The sequence below is a fragment of the Peromyscus leucopus genome, unplaced genomic scaffold (assembly GCF_004664715.2).
Source record: "Peromyscus leucopus breed LL Stock unplaced genomic scaffold, UCI_PerLeu_2.1 scaffold_471, whole genome shotgun sequence".
NCBI classification, from domain to species: domain Eukaryota; kingdom Metazoa; phylum Chordata; class Mammalia; order Rodentia; family Cricetidae; genus Peromyscus; species Peromyscus leucopus.
The window spans coordinates 216,663-241,451 of NW_023505367.1; the positions used below are offsets into that span (position 1 = coordinate 216,663).

A 24,789-nucleotide genomic window follows, 5' to 3' on the forward strand; every position below is an offset into this window, starting at 1 on the left:
CTGCCCAGTGTCCATTCCTGCTTCTGATAACAATACTTCTATACTCTCAGGCCACATAGGTTAGGTGGATCTAGCCTGCTTTCAACCCCTAGGGATGAGCACCTGACTAGGCCTGGCCAATCAAAGTGTTGCTTCCTGTTGCTTCACCCCTTGGCTTAGGGATGGCCCATGGCCGGTCTGGATCAGGAGATACCATCTCAGAACTTTGGCTGAAGCTATGGAGACGAGCTCCTATCTCTCCTGGGCTGCTGAGCTGGTGAGCTGTCTGCCAGAAACTGCCGGGGACCATCTTGCCACCACCCAACCCGAGATTTAAGGTGACCCAGGAGAAAGCAGAGGCACTAAGGAGCCAATGCTATTGTCCTTGAACCTGTCGCTCATGGGAACCCAGATCCTTTTCCTTGGATTTTCCCCCATGAGCCAGCTCCTATTAGCTTTCTGCCACTGGCAACAGAAGCCCTAATTTACTTACCCATGTAAACACCTTCTTTTGCCTAAGTTAGTTTCGAGGTAAATTTTTAGTCCTTACATCCAGAAATACTAACTTTAGCTAAGCCTTTACTCCCAGCCAAAGGATAAAGCAGAAAGTCTGCAAGCAGAGATCTGAGCAAAGCAAGAAGGCTGAAGGGAGAGAGCCCAGTCTGTAGGAATGATGCCTAGGCTGGGGATGGCGCCTAGGTCACCGGGATTGTCCCGGCTAGTTTACTGTCAGCTTGACACAAGTTAGAGTTACCTGAGAAGGGGGAACCACAATTGGGAAGTGCCTCTGTAAGACTGTCACATAGGCAAGCCTGTGGGTACATTTTCTTAATCATTGATTGATGTGGCAGTACCACCCCTGCAAAGTGGTCCTGGGTGCTATAAAAAAGAAGGCTGAGCAATCCACGAGGAGTGAGCCAGTAAACAGCTCCACCATGGCTTATTCCTTCCTCCAGTTCGAGCTCTGCTTGAGTTCCTGTCCTGACTTCTCCTAGTGATGAGCTGTTTCTGGAGAAGATGAAAAACTCTTTCCTCCCAGTTTGCTCTTGGTCATACATAGTGCTTTTTTATCACAGCAGTGATCCAAAGCTATAGGTATGGAGCCTAGGATGTAGGGATGCAATCTAGACTGTTGGATGAACCCTAGGTGTAGGGTGGAGACTAAGATGTAGGGATGGAGCCTAGGGTACAGGGATGGAGCCTAGGATGTCAGCATCATAGGTAGAGGATGGAGCCTAGGAGTATGGAGCCTAGGAGGATAGGGGGATGTAGGGATGGAGCCTAGGATGTAGGGATGTAGGGTATGGAAGGATGTACTAGGATGGGCTAGGCCTAGGATGTAGGGATGTAGGATGAGGGCCCTAGAGGATGGAGCTAGGGTAGGGGATGGGGCCTAGGGTGTGGGGATGGGAGCCTAGGATGTATAGGATGGGACTAGGATGTGGGGATGGCTAGGGTGTGGGGATGGAGCCTAGGATATAGGGATGGGACCTAGGATGTGGGGATGGGCCTAGGTGTGGGATGGGCCTACCCTAGGATGTGGGGGATGTAGGATGGGCCTACCTAGGATGTGGGGGCCTATCTCTAGGATGTCCTAGGTAGGCCTAGCCTAGGTGTGGGGATGGAGCCTACCTAGGGTGTGGGGGTGGGGATGGGGGGAGGGATGTTCCAAGGGGAAGACAGTGCAGGGGGGCACAGAGGCAAACAGAAACTGCTGGGCAGACACAAAAGCACGCTGATCTGTAGACCATGTCCACACCCATCTACTGTTCATGCAGCACCTTCAGTCACAAGAAGTGCTACCCTGGACTAGCTCAGCATTGCACATCCCAGACACCATCCAGGAGCCTGGGACTCTCTACTGTCCAAGCGTTTCACAGGCTCCCAGGCCAGCTGTTTACTTCTCGCCTCTGCTGTCACCTCCTCAGCCCCCACTCATTGTCTCTAATAAGCCTCAGTCCTCATCACACCCTATAATTTTCTTGGATCCTTTCCCCCCTTTAATTATCCTTTGATTTTAAATTAATTAAAAAATGTATGATACTTATAGATTCGAATTAAACCATAATACATACAGAGAGATGGGAGGAGTTAAATTGTCTTTAGTCAGTTTCCCCCAATATTAGAAAATGAGTGCAACTGTGGTACAGTATCAGGACCAGGCTGCTCCCTAGTCACAGCGCACAGTGGATCCCTTCTTTTGCTGTTTTAGAGTTACATACACTTTCTCCCTGACCTCCTCTGGTCCTTGGTGACCACCAATCTGTTCTTCATTTCTAGAATCCTGCCATTTCCAGAATTTGATATAGGTGGGAACATACACCATGCGTGTCTGGGCTGGCTTTTTTCACTTAGCACAGTTCTCTGGGGAGTGACTCCAGTTGTATCCATCAATAGTTTTCTTGGTATTGCTGAGAATGTGTGTGTCTCCACACCCCACCCGCATTTGCTTGGGTCACTATTTGTTATTTTAGCTGGTCTAAGAGCCATATAGTTCTAGCTCATCGTGGCTTTAATGAGCATTTCCTAACGGCTAAAGGTGTTGAACTTTTCATTTGCTTGTTTGCGATCTGCACACCTTCTTGCCTGTTCACTTTTTAGTTGGGAGGTTTTGTTGCTCTTGCTGTCTTCTTTGTTTTCAGAGTTCAGCTCTTTATGTACTGGGTGGGTTAGCTGCTTTTCTGTTACTGTGATAAAAAAAAGGCAACTCAAGGAAGAGAGTTTATTTGGGCTCATGGTTCCTGAGGGTTGAGTCCATCAAGGCAGGGTAGGGGCATGACAGTAGCAGGCCTGGAGGCTGGAGCAGGAAGCTGAGAACTCATACCCTCAACGGTAGCACAATCAGAAAAGAGGAACTGTAGGGTGAGAATATACAACCTGAAAGCCTGCCCCCAGGAAGCAAGGCTGTACCACCTTAACCCCCAAACAGCACACCAACTGGGAGCCAAGTGTTCAAATACCTGTGCCTATGGGGGGCATTTCTCTTTCAAAACACCCTTCAGAGTTAGCCCCGTATCAGATGTGTGGTTTAAAGATACTCTCTTGCAGTGTGGCACGTCTCGACAGCTTCACAGAACAAGGGTTTCATATTGAGGAAATCCGATTGGTTGATTTTTTCCTTTTATGCTTTTGATATGAAATCTAAACATGTTTGCTGAGCCTTCGTTCCCAAAGGTTTTCCTCCTATATTTTCCTAAAACTTTTATAATATTACATCTTCTGCTTAGACCTGTGATTTGTTTTAATGCAGCATTTAGATGAAGGTTGTTTTTCTGTTATGGGTGTCCAATAACTCCAGCACATTTGTGGAAAAGCTTGTCCTCACTCCACTGAACTGATTAGTGCCTTTGTCAAAAATTAGGTGGGCGTGTTCTTGGTCTGTTGCTGAGTCCCTTTGTCTTGTCCCATTGATGGATGTGTCTACACCCCCCATACTCTCTCTCTTCTCTCTCTCTCTCTCTCTCTCTCTCTCTCTCTCTCTCATATCAGTATAGGTTACTATAACTGTAATAGGTCTTGAAGGGTAAAATGAGTCACCCTACTTTCTCCTTTAAATTTTTTTTTTTAGCTATTCTATCTCTTTTGCATTTCCATTTCCATTTTAAAATATCCTATCCATATGTATAAGTCTTACTAAAATTTTGACAAGAGTCATATTAAACCTGTATTCCACTTTGAGAAGTGCTATGGACCTCATGTTGAGTGTTTTGATTCATGAACATAGTCTACTTATTAGGATCAGTGATTTCTTTCATTGGTGTTTTTCAGTTTTTAGCATATGAGTTCTAGAAATGCTTTATTGGTCTAAAGCCTATGCATTTAATTTTCTTTCTAGTATAAATATCATTATGTTTTTATCTTGTGTCCAAATTTTTCGTTGCAAGTTTATAGAAATAAAACTGACTCCGTGTTTTCTTCTTATAACCTAAGGCTGTGATTAATTCGCCGATCCAGTGTGAGAAGTTTTTGACAGGTTTCTTGGCTATTTCTGCATAGACAATCATTATCTGTATATTCCTTTCTGATCTGTATGGCTTTTATTGCCTTTTATACCTAATTGTGCTACCAGAACTTCCAGTTGAGCAACAGTGGTGTTTTCAACATCACAGAGAAAATGCCCTTCAACATCATTTCAGCGCTTATCTACAGGTGCTTATCAGTTTTTTGTCAGGTTGAAATTCCCCATTCATCTTTATTTTCTGGGAGAATCTCTAAGAACATGAACTAGCTCAGGGGCTTTTTCCCTATCAGTTGATATGATCGTGTGATGTTCCTCCTTTGACTGCTAATGTGATAGATGACACTGACTGAGTTTCAACTCCTTCATCACTGAGTAACTCTCCTCAATACGGTATATGCGTCCTCTCTCATATTCCAGACCCCTGCTTGCTTTTCTTTTGTGAAGGATTTTTAAAACTATATTCAAGATTGCTATTAGTCTTACTTCTCTCTCTCTCTCTTTTTTTTTTTTTTTGTTTTGTTTTTGTTTTCGAGACAGGGTTTCTCTTGTAGTTTGGTGCCTGTCCTGGATCTCACTCTGTAGACCAGGCTGGCCTCAAACTCACTGAGATCCGCCTGGCTCTGCCTCCTGAGTGCTGGGATTAAAGGTGTGCACCACGCTGCCTGGCCTTACTTCTTTGGCACTGTCTTTGTCTGGTTTTAATATCAGAATAACACTAACCTCATAAAACAAATTGCTAAATGGTCTCTCGTCTTCTATTATCTGACAGAAAATAGGTATTAATTCTTATTTAAATATTTGGCAAGATATCCCAGTAAGATCATGTGGCCTAGAGATTTCTTTTTGAGCATTTAAAAGCTATTATTTCAATGTTCTTAGTGGTTACTAGAATGTCCAAACTGGAATATCCCATTATTTCCTGCTGGATGAGAAGTACCAGTCTGTGCTTTTACAAGAACTGCCTTGTCCCATCCAGTTGTCAAGTTCACATGTACCATGGCCTTGCCATATTCTGATGTTCTCAGGGTCTGTCATGGCTGTGTACTATGATCTGCCATGTTCTGATGTTCTCAGGGTCTGTCATGGCTGTACTATGATCTTGCCATGTTCTGATGTTCTCAGGGTCTGTCATGGCTGTGTACTATCTTGCCATGTTTTGATGTTCTCAAGGTCTGTCATGGCTGTGTACTATGATCTTGCCATGTTCTGATGTTCTCAGGGTCTGTCATGGCTGTGTACTATGATCTTGCCATGTTCTGAAGTTCTCAGGGTCTGTCGTGGCTGTACCTCATTTTAGTTGTGAAAACATTAAGGGTCTGTCAATTTTATTCGTCATATTTTCTAAAAAGCAGAATTTTGCTCCATTGATTTTTCCCTACTTTTTTTTTTTTCTGTTGTTCATTTTCAGTTCTGCTGATTTCTGTTCTTTCTTTTGCTTGTTTTGGAACTATTTTGCTCCTTTTTTAAAAAACAATTTTGGAGTAAAAACTTTCACAACTGGTTTAAAACACTTTCCCTTTTTTAAAAAAAAGATTCATGTGTTAATTCGTGTGTGTGCCTGTGTTAGTGTGCATGACCGCATGTGCACATGTGTGCAGGTACTCAGGTATGTGTGTACACAGAGGCCAGAAGGCATCAAGTGTCTCCCCAGCTCTCTCTCTTTGCCTATTCCTGTGAGGCAGGGCCTCTCCCTGAACATGTGGCCTGTATTTTCATGGCTCGTTTGGAAGCTCCAGTGATCTTACTGTCTCTGCCCCACTCAGAGCTGGGGTTACATATGTAGAAGGTAGGATCTGAACTCTGGTCCTCATGACTGGGCAGCAAGCACTCTTAACCACTGAGCTGCCCCTCCCATCACCCTCTTCCTCTTTGATAAGGAACCAGTTAGCGTTGTTCTTTATCCTCTTGGTGATACTTTGGCTCCACAATGTTTGAAATGTATTTTAATTTTTTTCACTTCAATGTATTTTAAAGTTTTCCTTGAAGCCCCTCCTGTGGCTCAGGGACTGTTGAGAAGTATGTTCTTTAGCTTACAAGTGGTTCCTGATTTTCTTCTATCTTTGATTTCTCTGTGGCCAAAAAACACATTTTATTTTGTTTTTTTTTTTTTCTCCTTATTATTTTGTTTTTTTTTGTTTGTTTGGGTTTTTTGTTTTGTTTTTTTCGAGACAGGGTTTCTCTGTGTAGCTTTGGTGCCTGTCTTGGAATTCACTCTGTAGACCAGGCTGGTCTTGAACTCACAGCGCTCCACCTGCCTCTGCCTCCCGAGTGCTGGGATTAAAGGCTTTAATTGCCACCACCACTTGGCTTCCCTATTTTTTTTTAACACTTGGAGTTTGTTAAATGGTCCAGGATGTAGTCTGTTGGCATGCTACTTTAACAATGCACATTCAGCTGTCGTTGGATGGGATGGTCTATAAACATTCCTGGATGTTTGTTTGAGATGGTCTTAACCTGCAGCCCTAGCTGACCTGCACCTGACCATGTAGCTCAGGTTGGCTTAAAACTCACATTGATCCTTCTGCCTTAGCCTCGCCAAATTCTGGGATCACAGGGGTAAGCCATCATGTCTGGCTCATTTAGGGCATTTCTACTGAGATCCTGGGTCTGGTTTGATCCTTCTGCTTCAGCTGACTTCCTTTGATCACGTTGTGGCAAGGAAAATGAGAGCCCCACCGGGAAACTAGCAAGTAGGTGTAAGAATCAAAGTTTCCCACTAGGCCACCACTGCCCTTCAAGGTGGTAAGGGTTCCTGACTTCTGCTGGGCAGGGGTTGACCTTCCTGCTGCTCATCACACCTCGATACTGACACGACCTGGCAGAGACAAACAAGAACCGGTTCCTTGTGGCCTTCTATGGCTCCATGGGGAGGGTGGTTTCATCACCATTGGGTAAGCTGGCAAAATCCCTGGCTCCCCGCTGATGCCTCCAAGGGGTTTGCATGGGGTGTTTGTCATACCTGCAAGAGTCCCTAGTCCACACATCCACGTGGTCTCCCCGGCACTGAGTGGGAGGCCTTGCTGCTGACCTGAGAGTGGGCTCCCTATTCTGCTGCCACTCAGCACCTGAGGAAGCTGGGGACCTCGGTCAGGTCTGCTAAGGTAACACCTCAGCTCCATCTGTGCTGCCCGGAGTGGGGAACCACAGGGATTTCCTGGGTGGGGGCAGTGGTGTGACTGGAGCAGGGAAATTTTGCCTTAAAGTGTTCCTCTCCATTAGCAGCTGATGAGAATTAGTGTTAATTGTCTGACAGGACCTGAAATCACCTAGGAGACAGCCTCTAGGCGTACCTGTGAGGCATCCATTATTCGGTTTCTAGACTTGCCGGTGAGGAACTATGTTAAGTCACTTGAGGCGAGAAGACCCAGCCGTTGGTGATGGTACCCTTCCCTGGGCTCTAGTCCTGGCAGCAGGAAGGGAGAGAGTGAGCCAAGCGAGCATTCGAGCATTCCTCGCTCTCAACTTCCCGACTGTGGTGTGATGTGACCAGCTGCTTCCAGCTCCGGCTGCCTCCACCTCCCAGGATGGACTGCCTGGAGCTGTGAGCTGAAATAAACCCTTTCTCCCTGGAGTTCTTTTGGCCAGTTTATCACAGTGACAGGAGAAGTGACCAGGACGGTGACCCTTCCTGACCCTTGGCTGTCATTCTGTCTGCGCCTTCTGACATGTCTGTGTGTCCACTCCATCAGCTCCAACTCTGGATCTGCGCACGAGGAGGGCACATCTGAGTGCTACTCCTCCGTCTAGTCTCCTGGCTTCTCCACCTTCCAGCATCTTCCGGTCTGTTTACTGTGGCCCATCCAAGGACTGAGCTGTGTAGAGTAGGGCAGTGGGAGACACGTCCTCTCTGACTTCCTGGAAGTGGAAGTCCTGCTTTGTGTGGGTTACCCAACCCCTCACACACCCAAATGCTCCGTCTGCTTCACTGCTACGCCACGTCACCTAGAACAGTGCCTGGCACACAGCAGGTACTCAAGAAATAAATTATGGAATGGATAAACAAATGAGTTAACAGAGAATAAAAACTGGTTAAAAGCAGATAAGAAGACACTGTTCCCTGGTTTGCTGGGGTGGGGCTCAGACTACATCCCACAACTCTGATCTTCCAGGCCCTCTTCCCCAGAACCCCCGGGGTACCTGCACATGGCACAGCTTGAAGTCTCTGGGCCTGGAAACTTCTAGTGTCTGCATCACACTGCTGAGCTGGTGCAGGGAAGTACAGGGGTGGCTGGCTTGGGGTCACAGCTAAGAGCACAGTGGACACTTGGGGACAAGAGAGAGGGTGGTGTGACAGGAGAGTGTGGCTTTCCACCTCCTCTGTCCCCTGGGAGTCACAGAGGCATGCTGGAGAGTAGATCTGAAGGCACCCATCTGCCGCTTGGCAATGGACCCCAGCCCTGCATAGAGGGGGATAATAACAGAGCATCAAGGGGACTCCCACAGACAGCTGCAGACTGAGCACATGGGTTCACTGTAGGACAGGGCACAGATGCCTAACCCAGGCCACCCTCTGAGCCCAGGAGCATTGGGAGCAAAATGACTGTAGGCTCTAGGGGCCTCCAAGGACACCTGTGGGCAGTGCAGTCTGTTAGCTGTCCTGACCTTAGAGAAAAGGAGGCCAGAGTTTCTGCTGACCACAGCCTCTGGAAAGAGTACCAGCCAACCCAGCAGAACTCCCACAGTGGCCTTGGGCCCTCAGGCAATCCTAGAGTACTGCAGCAGAGGTACCTGCTGGGCCCAGCCTGCAGAATGGGGTCCAGTAGTCCTCAGCAAGGAAACAGCCCGGAGGGCCCAGCTCCCATGACATCAGGGAGATGGGAAGGAAGGAACAGCAGTGAGGCTCCCTTATCCCAGGGGACAGGGGGCTCAGTGCAGAGGGTCACCTCTAGGCCAGAGACAAACTTTTCAGGGACCCAACTCACTCTTCTCCTGTGTGGCCTGGGCTGAACTATTTAGCCCCTCAGGGACTTTTAGGGGCGTGTGTGTGTGTGTGTGTGTGTGTGTGTGTGTGTGTGTGTGTGTTTGAGACAGATCTCCTATGTAGCCCAGGCTGGACTCAAATTCATAATCCTCCTGGCATCACCTAGGATTCCAAGAATGTGCCACTAGGCTGGCTGTTCTCATCTACACTAGGGCTGTTCTGGTCTACATTTATGGATGTTCTGGTCTACACTAGGGCTTTCTGGTCTACACTAGGGCTGTTCTGGTCTACACTAGGGCTGTTCTGGTCTACATTTATGGATGTTCTGTCTACACTAGGCTGTTCTGGTCTACACTAGACTGCTGTCTACACTGGTCTGTTCTGGTCTACTTTACTGGTCTACACTTGTTCTGGTCTACACTGTTCTGGTCTACACTAGGGCTGTTCTGGTCTAGGGCTGTTCTGGTCTTAGGGTTGTTCTTCTACACTAGCTAGGCTGTTCTCATCTACACTAGGGCTGTTCTGGTCTACACTGGGCTGTTCTGTCTACACTGGAGCTTTCTGGTCTACACTGGGGCTATTCTGGTCTACACTAGGCTGTCGCTGTTCTCATCTACAGTCTTCAGAGAGACTGCTTGGGATGGGATTTGCTCCATGTGTTGTGCTAAGTCAAGAAGCCCTCTCTCCCAGCATTTTGATCAAGAGCAGAACAGAAGGAAAATGTTTGTTCAGGACGGCATCTGTACTCTCTTGGCCCTCCCAGCAGGGTCAGGCAAGTGAGGAGGCAATAGTTCATGATGGAGACTGGAGAGAACTGGACGGCAGAGGTCAGTCACTGTTTGTCCTGCCTGAGCCACGATGTCACCCAACATGGATGGTTAGGCACAGGCCAGACAGGTCTTCCAACAGGCCACACGCGGAAACCTGCACTGCCACGTGGTGGCCTAAGCTCTGCAGATATTAGAAAACTACCAGTTATGTAACACTGAATGTTGGTGGCTGGGGCATCCTTCATGGCCACTGTTTGTTCACAGAACATCTGCCTTGTATGGATACTAGAAGCTGGCCTCGCACACACACCAACACGCCTGTCAAGCCTGAGTGACCATCTCAGCCTGGGTGGCCCCAGAGCACAGCCTCACGTCTTTGCTTCTGTCTACGAGAGCTGCTACCAAGGGCCACAGCCCCTGCACCTGGCCTTGGACCACAGAGTGCCACATAGTGACACAGGACCTCACACACAAAGCCTTCGGTTTCCACCTGGGTCTCTTGAAATGCTGATCATGGGCACTGTCCTTGGGACCGGCCACCATGCACAAGAAGCTGCTCTGGCCACCAACCACTGCTAGCAAGCTAGGACCAACCTGCAAAGCCATATGAGGTAATGCAGTTTTCCTTGAACCCAGTAGCTGTTGGTGATGTACTCTATCCATCAACAGAGAATGAATGGACTGCCACCCTGAAGCAGAAGTGGCAGTCTCTACCGTACAAACTGACAATGCTGAGACACAGGGGTAAGGGACTGGGCCATCAGCTTTGAACTTGACCTCACCCTAAGACCTGTCTATCACCCTCAGCATTGCCACAGGCGCCTGCTGGGCTGCTCAAGATGCAATTTGAGACTGGGTGCACCACACACATAACCACGGGGACCTTCAACTGCAGCACGGGTGTCCGCCAGAGAATGCTCACCAGCCTTGAATGCTCACCATCCCAGGGTCCTCAGCCCCGTACTTCCTGATGGGCCTCAGGCTGGAGGCTGGGGCTTCCTCCCTCAACACTGGTCTCTCACGTCCTGCCTGGAGTGAGCCAGGGAGGCTTGGGCGAGAATTTTAACAAATGGCCTCGCATATATGAAGCGAAAGAGATGGCCTCCTTTGGCTCAGTGGACAAGGAATGAGAAATGGGGCTGTCTGTCCCGCAGGTCTCTGTGACAAGGAGGGATGTGTCAGCCTTAATCCAGGCCTCATGGTGGGCGGCTTTAATAAGTCCTGCGGAATCTGGTGCTATGTGGGAGGCAGTGTGGGGAAAGGAGCCAGGCCGAAGGGAAACACAAGTCCCATGGTCAAAACCAGCAGGCTCAGCGTGGAGGAGCCCAGTGCTGCAGTGGGAGCCAGGGGCTGCTGAGTGGCCTGGGGTGCAGTCAAATCCCAGTGCTGCACAAAAGCTGTGTGACCCAGGGCAAGCAGCCTACCCTTTCTGAGCCTTGGTTCCCACATAGGCAATAAGAGGTCACTGTTCAGGTTAAACCCTGGGTGGTAGCCATCTAAGAAGTCTGTGGAGTGCTGCAGGTTTGGAGAACCATACCTAGAACACCTGTCGCTCATCACTGTGAGCACCAGACCGCTGGACTCCATTCCGTTCTGCTGCCAGGCTGTTCTCCTCAGTCAGGTTTCTTGAGTTGTGTGCCCCCCCACCCCCCCCCACCTCCCACCCCCGTCTCTCTGAAATATTGACCCAGAACCCTGTTAGGACCCATGGGACCTGAGCCACCACTGCTGCATCTCCAGCACTGTGGAGAAAGGCCACAGACTAGTCACTGTGTGTCCAGAGCCACAGCGCTCAGGAAATAAGCTGAATCACCCAGCCAACGTGTGTCCCCAGCCACCAGGGCAAGGCCTGTGTCCTTTTGACTCTCTCCACTCGCTGTGGAAGGGATGCTCTGGACCATGTGACTCGGTACAACCCTTCAGATCCTTCTCATTTCCCCAGGATTTAAATCATGGCTCATGGAGGATCACATAAGCCAACGAAACCATTCCACCCCCACTTCCTACCCCCACCCACCCCCCACCCTGCCCTTTTTGGTTGCAGTACATGTGTAAGGTGTTCTGGAGTGGTGCTTGGCAACCATCTTTATCACCACTGTGGAGGAAAACTGCCTGAGACTGAAGCCATGAGAGACTGAGGAAGGAGAGAGAAAGACTCGGTCCCCGAGGAACTCACTGGATCTGGATCCAGCTGTGCCTGAAGCAGACATTACAGGGCTCACCCAGCATGCGGTCCACCTAGACACCTTGGGATCCTTCCTAGCTCCAGAGGTTGGCCTGCTTGAGCTGAAACACTACCCTCAAGCCACTCCCCAGTTGCATGACCGTTCAGGAGAAAGAAAAGGACATGTGTCCATCAGAGGACGGACGTTCAGGACCTCAGCCCACGCTGGAGAAGGAGGCCTCATCTCTGCATGTGAAGGACACACGGGCCATGGGAGAATTTGCTTATCACCGCTGAGCCCCAGGGTCTCTTTGTTCAGATTGATGGGACAGGATTTTGTCACAATCTAGAGTACCAGATGGTTGTGTGTGCCCACCTCCACCCCCACCCCTCACCCCTGTCCCATACACCACCCACACCCTGGCTTCTGGGTTAAATCAATGAATAAGCACCCTCGTTCTTGTAAGCATGGGTTTCTGCCCTTCACAAGCCAAAGGATCCTGACACACTCCTTTGTGTACCCAGCATGACTCAGATTCTGATACCTGAAGGTCAAAGGTCACTTACCAGAAAGACCACCCATAGTCCCAGGAATGAGGTCTCCAGTCTTCAGGGCCAAGGCTCACGGTGACCTGGAACACCTGTGTGTACATCATGTGCGCAACCATTCCAGGAGGCCTGTGGACAGAGCAGGTGTCAGGATCCAGGGAAGGACCTCATCCCCATGTCAAGGACCACCCCCCCAGCCACTTGCCAGCCGGCCTGTTAGTATTGAGAGTGCATGGACCCGATGGAAGGAACATTAATTATTGGGAGCAGAGGCTGAGAGGCCGTGGGGTGGTCTAGAGATCTAGAGCAGCCCTGCGGAAGTTAAGCAGAGCTTAAACTTGTTAGAAACCAGTTCCTAAAGTGGCCACAAGTAAACATTTGAGGCTGGGGGCCAGGTGGTCTCTGTTAAAACTATTTAACTCATCCAACTGGCTATGGGTGACATGTTAACTTACGAGTTTCCTCAATAAAACTTTTTTATTACAAAGCAGCCAATGGACTGGTTTCAGCCTGCACTCAGGCTTGCTGACACCTGTGTTAGAAAGACCCCACGGAAGGAGTGGCCTCCAGTGTTCAACCTGTGGGTCTGACCCCTTTCTCAGGGCTCCTAAGACCACCAGCAAACACAGAGATTTACATTAGGATTCATAGCAATAGCAAAATCACAGTTATGAAGTAGCAATGAAAATAATTTTATGGTTAGGGGGTCATCACAACATGAAGAACTGTATTAAAGGTCACAGCATTAGGAAGGTTGGGAACCACTGTTGCAGAGGGTTATAAAATCAACTTCACAGATTTCTTTTTAACACAACCAGTATTTTTGAAAAGAATGGGATGATGATGATGTGTGTGTGTGTGTGTGTGTGTGTGTGTTGAATCTTAAATGCCCCCATGGAATGTCCCCACTGTCTCACGTTTTGAACACTTGTTCTGCTGCAGCAGGGGTGCTTTTATGGAAACTGTGGACACCGTAGGCAGTGAGGCCCAAAGGTGTAGGTCACAGGGTGGACCCATTATCCCCGCCTCTTGACCTGTCTTGTTCTCTGCCTCTTGGTCCACCATGACCTGAGCCACTGCATACACCTGCTGCCAAGAAAGAGCCACACAGCCTGCCTCCCCCGCCACGGTGGACTTGAACCACGAGCCAGAGTAAACCTTTATGCTTAGGCTGCTCCTGCCAAGTGGTGTGGTTACAGGGACACACGAGGAACCCACGACACAGCCAGTGCAGCTGGAGGAAATGTTCCGTGGACTGTTGAGCTCTGAGCGTGTGCAGCGTTGTGACGTAGGGGTAACTCACTAGTTGAAGAAGTGTGAGCTGGAGGACTATGGGGATGGGCACTAACACACTTTCTCTGTGTGTTTGGGGCTAAGCCCGTGGCCTCTCTGAATCTCCAGTCTTTCTGTCATCCTCAAGCTGAGGATCGTGGCATGTGTGGGAATCTCAAGGGACCCAAGATAGGGCAGCCTTGGTATCGGATGCCCACCGGGCACTAATCTTTACAGCCACTGGGATCATTACAAAACAGAGCATGTCTCTTGGGGATCGGGCTATAGACTGTCATCTAAGGCCTCCTGTGTGCCAACCCTAAGATATGGGAGTGTCTTGAGCAAGAAGGTAGATGTACATAGGTCGTATAGTTACATTTTATTATGCTGAGGGCCATCACGCTAGGTTACACTTGAGTTCCTAACTATGGTCCTAAGCCTATCTCCCAAGGCCACTTGCCCATGCACATATCTTAGCTGAAGGTGAGGTCCAGTCTCTAACAGAAGTCTCTGATTTGAGGGTCAGGATCTTGGGGGTAGACTCTCGAGCAGCAGGGCAGATCAAGGTGGGGTCTCTCCAAATGTGCAGAGCAGAGGCCTTGCTCTTGGTCTCTCATATGCTGTCCAGTGGGTGTCATGGGGTCTAGGACTGAGTCTGGTTATCTTGAATGAGTGAAGTCACTAAGTTCTGGTTATCGGGTGCAGCCATGGGTGTCATGGGGATCCTGACTAAGCTGTGTTTACATGTCTAAAGGGTCTAAAGGGCATTTTCACTATGCTCATTACAGGGAGACAGTCCTGATGAGAAGAAGAAAGGAGACCAACATGTTACAGCTCTCAGGAAACACCCATCATGGAGGAAGTCAAGGCTGGAGTCCAGGGAAGAACCTGGAGGCAGGAGCTGATGCAGAGGTCATAAATGAGTGTTGCTTACTGGCTTGTTCCTCATGGCTTGTTCAGCCTACTTTCTTATAGCACCCAGGACCACCTCCCCAGGGGTGGCACCTCCTACAGTAAGCTGGACCCACCCATATCAACCATCAATCAAGAAAAGAACCTGCAGACTTGCCTATAGGCCAATCAGATGGGGGCATTTTCTCAGTCAAGGCTCCCTCTTCCTAGATGACTCTAACTTATGTCAAGTTGATAAAAACAAAACCCAAAACACTAACCAGGACAGGCTCAGATGTAGATTCGCTTGAGTTTTGTTGTTGGTGTTGTGTGGTTTGTTTTATGTTGTTCTGGTTTTTGTTGTTGTTGTTGGCCTAAACCTTACCTTATAGATCAGCGTAGCCTTGAATTTAACAGCCATATGCTCCTGAGTTCCTGAATTCTGAGATCACCACCACACACTGAGCTTCCAAATATTCTTTAAAAACTTTTCTTGGCGCTTGTTGTATCCAAGCATTTACGATCAACTATGTATGCATGTATGTGTCTAGATGTGCGTGGGGTGGGGGGAGAGGCCAACACCAGGCATCTTCTATTGCTCTCCACCTAATGGAGCCTGGAGCTCACCAATTGCCAAGACTAGCCGGCCAGTGAACCTGACCCAGATCCTCCCTAGCAGTGGGATTGGGGGTGCACCACCTCACCCAGCTTTTATGTGAGTGCTGATGATCTGCACCCAGGTGCTCACCTTGCCTAGCAGGCACTTTACTAACAGCCATCTTCCAGGGCTCCAGACGGTCTCAAAGCCAGGCCTCTTCCCACGCTACCTAGACAGCAGCTGTGCCCCCCCCCCACTGCCTCTGTCGTGCCTGGCCCTGCCGCTAAAGAGAAGGCAAGAAAGAAGTGGTGATGAGAAACTGTGGTGAGGGCAGATGAAGTAAAGGAGACGAGGAGATGGGAGGAGCGCCGTGTGGAGGTAAACGCCTAGCAACTCCAAATAGAAGGAAGGTGGAAAGGAACGGGAAGTCCTATTTGTACCGTTTACCCCGTCCCACAGCCAGCCTTGAGCTCCCAAGGTGAAGTCCCAGGAGTGGAGCAGAGGAGAGGAGTACACTACACCGTGGCCCTGTGAGCTGAGCCACAGCCCTCACCCAGCCTCCCAACGGGACCCCAGGGCTCTGAGACAGAGGGTTCCAGGCTGTTGTAGGTCTCCGGCCAAGGGCAGGTGACGAGGAGCAGGCAGCTCCCTGCAATGCTCCTCCCAGGCCTTACCAACGCTTGATGCTGTGAGGTACTAAAGAGCTAACCCTCCCACGGCCACACTGTGTGCTATTGTCCCTTAGTGCCACTGAGCTGGGCGTTGCTGTTTATGAACTGATCCTGCTTCCTCCTCTTTGAGTATGTGTGGCCGCATCCTTCCTCTGTCTTGTGTGTGGTGTGTGTGTGTGTGTGTGTGTGTGTGTGTGTGTGTGTGGTGTGTGGTGTAGGTCTGTGGTGTGTGTGTGTGTGTGTGTATTGGTGTGTGTGTGATAGGGTGTTTGTATGTTGTGGTAGGGTGTAGAATGTGTAGTGCAGGTGAGTCTATGTGTGATGTGTGTGGTGTCTGTGTATGTATGTATGGTGTGTGTGTGTGTAGTGTATGGTGTGTGTGTATGTAGTGGTATGTGTATGTATGTCTTGTGGGTATGTGTATGTGGTGTGTGTGGTGTATGTGTGTGTGGTGTGTGTACTATGTGGTATGTATGTGTGTACGGTCTGTGCAATGTGTGATGTGTGGGCACATGTGTGCAGGTTCTTCTGGAGGTTGAGGAGGACGTTGGGTGTCCTGGTTTACCGATCTCTACCTTACTCCTTTGGTCTGTTATTGAACTTGGAGCTGAGCTGGTGGCCAGCAAGTCCCAGCAGCTCTTCTGCGTCTGTCGCCCATCAGAACTGGTTACAGTCGTGCGCAGCACTGGGTTCTGGATTTCAGAGCTCAAGTCCTTGTACTGGCTCATCAGGTGCTGTCCCCACTCACACATCTGTCCAGCCTCGCCCATGTGCATCTTCTACACCTATTTCCTTAGGGAGCTGGGAATGCTCAGTGGATTGAATTTGGTGCTGCAGGTTAGTGTGAGGACCTGCATCCAGGTCCCACATAAAGCTAGCCAAGTCCAGCTCTGTGGGTGGAGAGAGATGATCCCTGAAACTCACTGGCCAGCTGGCCTGGCTGTTCAGTGAGGGACCCTGCCTCAAAAAAGAAAGTGGAGACCAACAGAGGAAGACACAGACATCAACCTTGGATCTCCATGTGACATTCATACATGTAAACACCCCACGTGAACACATACATCTGACATATACACACTGTACTCATTACACCACATACATACACTACACCCCCACACATATACCACACTATACCCCCACATACAACACACAAACACCATGCCATACTACACCATGCACATATCACACACACACACACACATACTCTCGCACATATACTATACATACTCATACATACCACACACACACACACACACACACACACACACACGCACACGCACGCACGCGCGCACACACACACATACACATACTGTACATACTCACACACCACACACACACACATACACCATGCACATACACATTCACACCATACACACACACACATATCTCTATGGCATGCTGCTAGAGTTCTTATGTACCCAGGCTACTAATCCTGGCTGTTGAATGACGGCAAAGCTGACTGCTTGTCTCCTCTGCATCTTTCTTTTTCAGTAACAGGTTTTGTTTTCCTGAGAAGTTTGATTGGCAGGCAGAGTGCTCATAGCCTCTCCCCACCCTCAGTTCAGTAGTCAATTTCTTTCCTCCTGTGGAGAGCCAAAAGTCTAAGCACTGCTCTTCACCAAAACTCTCGGTGAGTCCCATGACTGCTGTTGGTACAGCACACACGGCTGGCATCTCTGTAGCGATATGTGTCCACCATTCAGCGCCATCCAAAGAGTTTCAAGTCTCAAGCTCTCCTGGTTCACCTGCTCACCATCCTCTCCACACCTGCTAAGCTGGCTGCAGCCTTTCATCTGTTTCCTGTCTCCACAGTCCTGTGGTAATGTTGGAGTCGGATAGTGAGTCACCAAGCACTAAGCATTTTCTGGTCCCTTCAAGTCCTCTCATGGCTGGAATGCTCATTGTTTTCATTTCTGAAGAAATGTCCAAGGTCTGGGCAGACCACAGTTCATTTGTTCCTTAGTCTACAGGCAGGCGTCTTGGTTGCTCCAAGGTTTTGGCAATTATGGATAAGCTGCTTTTGCCTTACATTTCTGCAGCTCACTGGGTCGTTTGATCAGCCTTTTCTGGCTTTGCTTCTTGTGACCCTAGCACACTCTCTTGTATTTTCCCAGCATGCTTACAGAAGTTTGTCAGTCCATCCAGACTCTAGAGTTTAGCTATTACAAGGTGTGAGGTAAGGATCTGACTTCATTTTCTCAGTGACTGGCTTATTGCTTGAACCCTGACAGATGGCTCCTTCTTTGTCCACTGGTTTTAAATGATTCTTTTATGCAGGTTGAGAATACCAAAAATCCAAAATGCTCTAAAATCACAAACTTCTTCAGTGCTGACAAGCAGCAGGCTTACCCCTGACTTCTTGTGACAAGTCACAGTCAAAACACAGGTGTGACATCATATAAAAATTACCTCCTGGCTGTGTCTGAGGTGTAGATAAACAAGAATGAACTTCCCGTTTAACCTTGGTCCCTCCCAAGACACCTCATTTGCATATGCAAATAACTCAAACCTGAAAAATATATTCTGAATTTTTCTGATCCCCCAGCATTTCATATGAGGATGCTCACTCACACAGTATTCCAAGTCTCCTAATATACACAGCTCTATTTCCCATCCCACCTGTGTTCTGAACTACCAATCAGATATCCCCTACTCACACTGTGTCAACACCACACTACACCTTTTTTTTTTTTTTTTTTTTTTTTGGTCTTGTTTGTTTGTCTTTTGAGACAGAGTTTCTCTATGTAGCAGCCCTGGCTGTCCTGGAATTCACTCTGTAACCAGGCTAGCCTTGAACTCACAGAGATCTGCCTGCCCCTGCCTTCTGAGTGCTGGGAACAAAGACCACCATGTCTGGCCATACCACACTTTTTTTTAAATTTTATTTTATTTTACAATACAATTCAGTTCTACATATCAGCCACGGATTCCCTTGTTTTCCCCCCCTCCCGCCCCCCTCCCTTCCCCCCAGCCCACCCTCCATTCCCATCTCCTCCAGGGCAAAGCCTCCCCCGAGGACTGAGATCAACCTGGTAGACTCAGTCCAGGCAGGTCCAGTCCCCTCCTCCCAGCCGAGCCTAGAGACCCTGCATAAGCTCCAGATTTCAAACAGCCAACTCATGCAATGAGCACAGGACCCGGTCCCAGTGCCTGGATGCCTCCCAAACAGATCAAGCCAATCAACTGTCTCACCCATTCAGAGGCCTGATCCAGTTGGGGGCCCCTCAGCCATTGGTTCATAGTTCATGTGTTTCCATTTGTTTGGTTATTTGTCCCTGTGCTTTATCCAACCTTGGTTTAAACAATTCTCGCTCATATAAACCCTCCTCTTTCTTGCTAATTAGACTCCTGGAGCCCACCCGTGGAATAAAGGCATGTGCCACCATGTCTGGCCATACCACACTTTTTTGTTGTTGTTATTTTGTTTTTTGAGACAGGGTTTCTCTGTGTAGTTTTGGTGCCTGTCCTGAATCTTGCTCTGTAGACCAGGCTGGCCTTGAACTCACAGAGATCCACCTGTCTCTGCCTCCTGAGTGCTGGGATTAAAGGCATGAACCACCACTGCCCGGCGTAAACCATACCACACTTTTTAAATCATTCCACTTTACTATAGAAACCATGACCTGGAAGGACAAGGCTTTCCCCTGTGCTTCTGCCCAGTGCTCATTTGCTCTGATATTGCTGTCCTCTCAGAAGCCCCGCCCTCTGGGTGAGCCTCCCCACCTCCTGCCTACCCCAGCCTGGTCCTGTAGTAGAATATTATTTTAAAGTGTGTTACTTTTGTTTTGGTTGTATTTGTTTAACTCTGTGAAGCTGTGTTACTGTGCCTGTCTAAAAACACCTGATGGTCTAATAAAGAACTGAACGGCCAATAGAAATAGGCAGAGCTGGCAGGCAGGATACATAGAAGGAGAAATCGGGGAGGAGAGAAAAAGAAAGGAGATCTAGAAAAGAGAGAGAGAGAAGGAGGAGGACCCAGGGGCCAGCCACACAGCCACACAGCAAGCCACGGAGTAAGAGTAGATTTACAGAAGAGAACGGAAAAAGCCCAGAGGCAAAAGGTAGACGGATAATTTAAGTTAAGGAAAGCTGGCATGACATAAGCCAAGCTAAGACCAGGCTTATAATTAAGAATAAGCCTCCACATGTGGTTTATTTGGGAGCTGGGTACTGGGCTCCCCTAAAGAGTAAAAGAGCAAAAACAAACAACGACATGGTCCAGTCCCTTCCCCAAGGCTGTATCTTGCCTTTGCTAAGAGGCTCTAAGTGTCACTGGGACAATCAGGAGTGTGGTTTCCTCCTTTGTGAAATGGGTCCAGCAGTAAAAGCCCTTTCTGTACAGGCCTGACGACCACAGTGGAAGGAGAGAATTGACTCCTGAGAGTTGTCCTCTGACCAGCTCCCCCCCTCACGGGCTACCCCCCCTGCACACACATGAATAATAAGTAAAATATGCATTAACGGTGTTAACAGTGGGAAGCTTCCATGAACATTTTGACGGAAGGAAAACATTAGTAAGAACAGTTACAGAATGGTTGTGAAATGCCCACAGAAGGCTCACATGTTCTGGGCCTGGTCCCAGCTGGTGGCTATGACTTCTTCCTGCGCCTCCTTCACCAGAGAAGCTCTCATCACCATGATTGCTCTGCCCAAGAACATGGGCCAACTGATTACATTCTGAACCCTCCGAGACTGTGAGCTGAAACAGACCCTGCCCCCTGAGGTTTTGTGTCAGATAGTTCACCATGACTGCAAGGCAGCTTCAGGAGCTGGCGAACCTGGCCTCTGTTAGGGCAGAGGAGGCAAGGCCACATAACATCTAATACAGGATCTGCCAGCAATGCGCCAAAGCTAGACCCAGCTACCAGTAGAGTGATTCATTCCCCAAGTCTTGGCTTAGAACAATGGTTCTCAACGTGGGGGGTTAAAAGATCCTTTCACAGGGATTGCCTAAGACCACCAGAAAAACATGGATATTTACATTATGATTCATAACAGTAGCAAAATTACAATTATGAAGTAGAAATGAAAATAATTTTATGGTTGGGGTCACCACAACATGAGGAACTATTATTGAAGGGTCGGCAGTATTAAGGAGACTGAGAGCCACTGGCCTAGAACAACATTGATCCCTAAATTGAATTCCACTTATCTCTAAACGGGAAGGGCCTCACTTTAAGAAAGCTCAATGCATGAAAATTGTGCATCTCTCAAAGACACAGTGGAACTCTCTGCCTTTTCAAGATTCTGCTTTGAAAACCAGACCCATGGCTGTGCATGCTAGGGATCAGTCCACCATTGAGCCTCAAGTCTAGCCAATTTACCTTTTAAATAAAACTGCAGTTAGTTACTGGTCATGGGTAAAGTGGGACGGTTAAGGGGAAGGGAAAAGAGAGGAGGCTGGGTAAAGAGCTGAGTTGGGCTACTTGGTCCCAACCTGGAGGCAGTTCTGGGCAAGGGTTGAAACCTAGAGTCACAGTTTATGTGTGTCCCACCAAAACTTGTCATATGTTGGAAACATAGCCTATAAATTTGGATCTAATGGTATTTGGAGGTGTGACTTTGGGGTGATTAGGGTTAGATGATATGTTGGTCTATAGCAGAAGAAGGAGACTCAAACTGCCTCACTTGCTCTGCGTCAACACTCAATGGTTCCACCAGGTGCCGGGGCACCACCAGACCTGACACGCTGATGCAGAGTGGATGCTGGTGTCATGCTCTCAGGCTTCCCAGCTCCAGAACCATGTACTCAATAAACTTCTGTTCTGTCTCAAGCATTTTGTTTCAGCAACAGAAAAAGATCAAGTTTTATGTCCATAATATTTGCTGGTGGCTGGATGTGGGTGGCAAGGCTGTCTTAAAGTCCAGGCTGGCCTTTGGTTTGAGTGTTGGACAGATGATGATGCATGTGTTGAGACAGAAAAGCCCAAGGGAAGAAGGGAAGAGGTCTGGGTGGGTGAAAATCCTTTGGGGCCATATTCTCTTGAAATGCTTATTTCCCATCTTTGTGGATATTGAGCAAGCAGTTAATGTACAAGTCTGCAGTTGGGAGCTGTCGAGCTGGAAACAGACGTGCACAGCATCAGCACAGAAGAAGAAATGAGGGGGCAGCTTGGGAGAGATGGTAGAGAGAATGGGAGAGCAGAGGAGAGGCGGGGGGCTCAGCAGAGGGGGCGGGACCAGCCGAGGAAGCAAAACTGGGGACAGAGATGGGAAGAAAACTGGGCAGCCCGGAATCAGGGGAAAGGCACCCAAGGGAGAGAGTAGATATCAGCTGAAAGATGATGAAATAGGAAAGTGACCCTTGGGCTAGCCAACGGAGATCATAGGTGACCTTGACAGGCTCCTCTGGAGTATAGTGGGGGGGGGGTGCTCAGCTAGCATGGATTGAGAAAAATTGGAGCAGAAATGATAGAGGAGGCTCTGAGCCTAGTGTCTCGGAGTGGGGCTGGGGGTGACGATGGGAAGGGGTCAGGTAGGAGATGGAACTTCTGGTCTACTGTCTACCTGGACAGATCAGGTAATAGCAGGGGGTGGGGTGGGGTGTGGTGTGTGCACCTGGTGAAGGCTAGCATTAGCCCAACCCTAGAAGCAAAAGAAAAGGTAAGCAGGTAAGAGAAGGTTCTAGAACCCAGTGGCTGGCTGGCAACCCAGATGCTCCACCGAGGGTGCAAGAGAAAGAGAATTTGAGTAAGATTTGAATTGAGCCGGGCAGTGGTGGCGCACCCTTTAATCCCAGCACTCGGGAGGCAGAGCCAGGTGGACTCTGTGAGTTCGAGGCCAGCCTGGGCTACCAAGTGAGTTCCAGGAAAGGCACAAAGCTACACAGAGAACCCTGTCTCGAAAAACCAAAAAAAAAAAAAAAAAAAAAAAAAAAAATCTTGCACCTCCTCAGGTCCTGTGTAGCCAGCCCAGGTTTATATAAATGGGTGGCAGAAAGGTAGCTGGGATCTTGGGTGGGGATGTCATGACCCCCTTCCTTCTATGAGGAAACACAGGCCAGACCTTGTGAAATTCTCCTGCAGGTACTCACAGAGCTCAGACTGAGCTCCATGACAAGCAGATCCGTGACTCTCCTCACCGCCGCTGAGCAAGGACAAGTTAAGGTCACTAAGTGTGAGTGAGCCTAGGCAGGCACACAGGGGCACCAGAGGCTTGAGGGTTAAAGAGACATGAAATTGTCATTCCAGAGAGTAGAAAAGTGCAGACAAGCTGAAGTGTCTGCTGTTTCGCAGCCTTTGGGTCCTGTGCTCATGAGCAAAAGCCAGCCCAGGAAGCAAGACTGGGGGATGCCTGTGGAGAGAACGGTTAACCTGGCCATTCAGGGCTTGCCACATGGCATTTTCCAAATCATGGTTTGCCACACTGCTGGGGGCAAGGACTGCTTCCTAGTCTCCCTGAGGTCTGGCAGATCAGGACCCAGGTTACCTACTTTGAAGACACACTCTTCGATCTGGAGACAACACCTGCATCAGATGAGGTCTTGGAGCAGCAGCAGCGACCCAGTTTCCAGGCCGTAGCTACTCCTAGCCTGGCTCTCTTCTGCAGTACTGAATGCTTTTATGATTGCCATGCTCCATTTAATGGCACGATCGTGGGGTGGCTGACTAATTAGCTTATAATTAAGGTTTGTTATTTAAAGATGTTATTAAAGTCTCGGTTATTACAGAGAACACTTGGGGAGCATTCATATCTAAATAAATATTCTTGCATGCATTGGAAGTTGATCTAGAGCTGCTAGCGGTCCTGGAGTCACATCAGGGACTTGAGAACCAGAAGAGCAGTTGGGGACACACCACGAGCTGGAAGCTGATACAACAGGGCAGGAATGGGGTAATGGCAAGCCTGCTGGGAAGCTGGAATGACATGCAGTCTCACTGAACCTGTACTGAGCGCTGCTGGCTGCTAGACTTTGCTTTTTCTTTCATTTTTTTTTGTGATGGGAAATTAACTTTATTCATAGGCTGCCTCGAGTGCATTGCCAGACAGGTCATCTTGAGATGAGTGAACTGAGAGGCCACAGATGAAATTAAAATGCTCAAATCACATGCTTATGGAGTCAATAATGCGGCTGAAGGAGGGGATGGGAAGACTTAGGTGCTTAGGGGAAGTGCATGTTTCCCTGGATGGAAGGAATCCTGGGACCATCTCCAAAACACATACAGAGGTTCTGTAGGGTTCTGGTGGCCAGCATAAGCCTGCACTGTGGAAGGGACACCAGTAGGATTTTACCATCTCTGTGACTAGCCTGCGTCTCACCTCTGCCCTGCCAAGAAGCTGTGACTTTCAGGGGACAGTAGCTCCCCAGTGTACACCTGGGTTCACTTCCAGCCTGGGTTCCTCCGTCTCTGTAACATGACCAAACTGATTTTTGTTTTCTGTTCTAAATGACTCCTTCAGCTGGGACAGAGCTCAGGGTTAGCCTGGAGTGAAGGCTGTCACTGGTGTGTGGTTCTCTGCTGTCAGGGCTAAGCTCAGCCTAATCTGTCCTGGTCAGCTGGAATGGAGCAGGTAGAAGGGACAGGCCACTGCAGGGAAACTGCTCACTGCCCCCCCTTACTTCCTGCCCCCTCACTTGCCTATTCTCCTCTCCCCAATGCCTCTCCAGAAGCCAAGGCTGGTCCCAACTCCTGATCCTCCCCACTCTGTCTCTAAAGCTGAGAACTGTAGCACGAATCCTAGTTGGTCTTAATAATAAAAACCAGAGTCAGATATCAGGGTGAAAGCTGAAAGATCAGAGCAGCAGAGCAGCCAGCCACGAGAGCTCTTACCTCTACTGAATCCCAGCCTGAAAGACAGTGAGCTCCTGTCTCCTCCTGCCTTATATTCCTCTCTCTACCCAGCTATATCACTTCCTGTCTCCACCTCCCTAGTGCTGGGATTAAAGGCGTAAGATCCCAAGGGCTGGAATCAAAGGTGTGCACCACCACTGCCTGACTCTGTTTCTCTTTAGAGTGGATGAATCTTGCGTAGCCCAGGGTGGCCTTGAACTCACAGAGACCCATCTGCCTCT

At 48.9% G+C, this 24,789-nt stretch overlaps 1 pseudogene; it reads right to left on the reverse strand.

Moving 5' to 3' along the window:
• LOC114700319 overlaps positions 1-20,414 on the reverse strand; it is a 53,767-nt pseudogene extending 33,353 nt beyond the window's left edge.
• Positions 20,415-24,789: the final 4,375 nt, after the last annotated feature.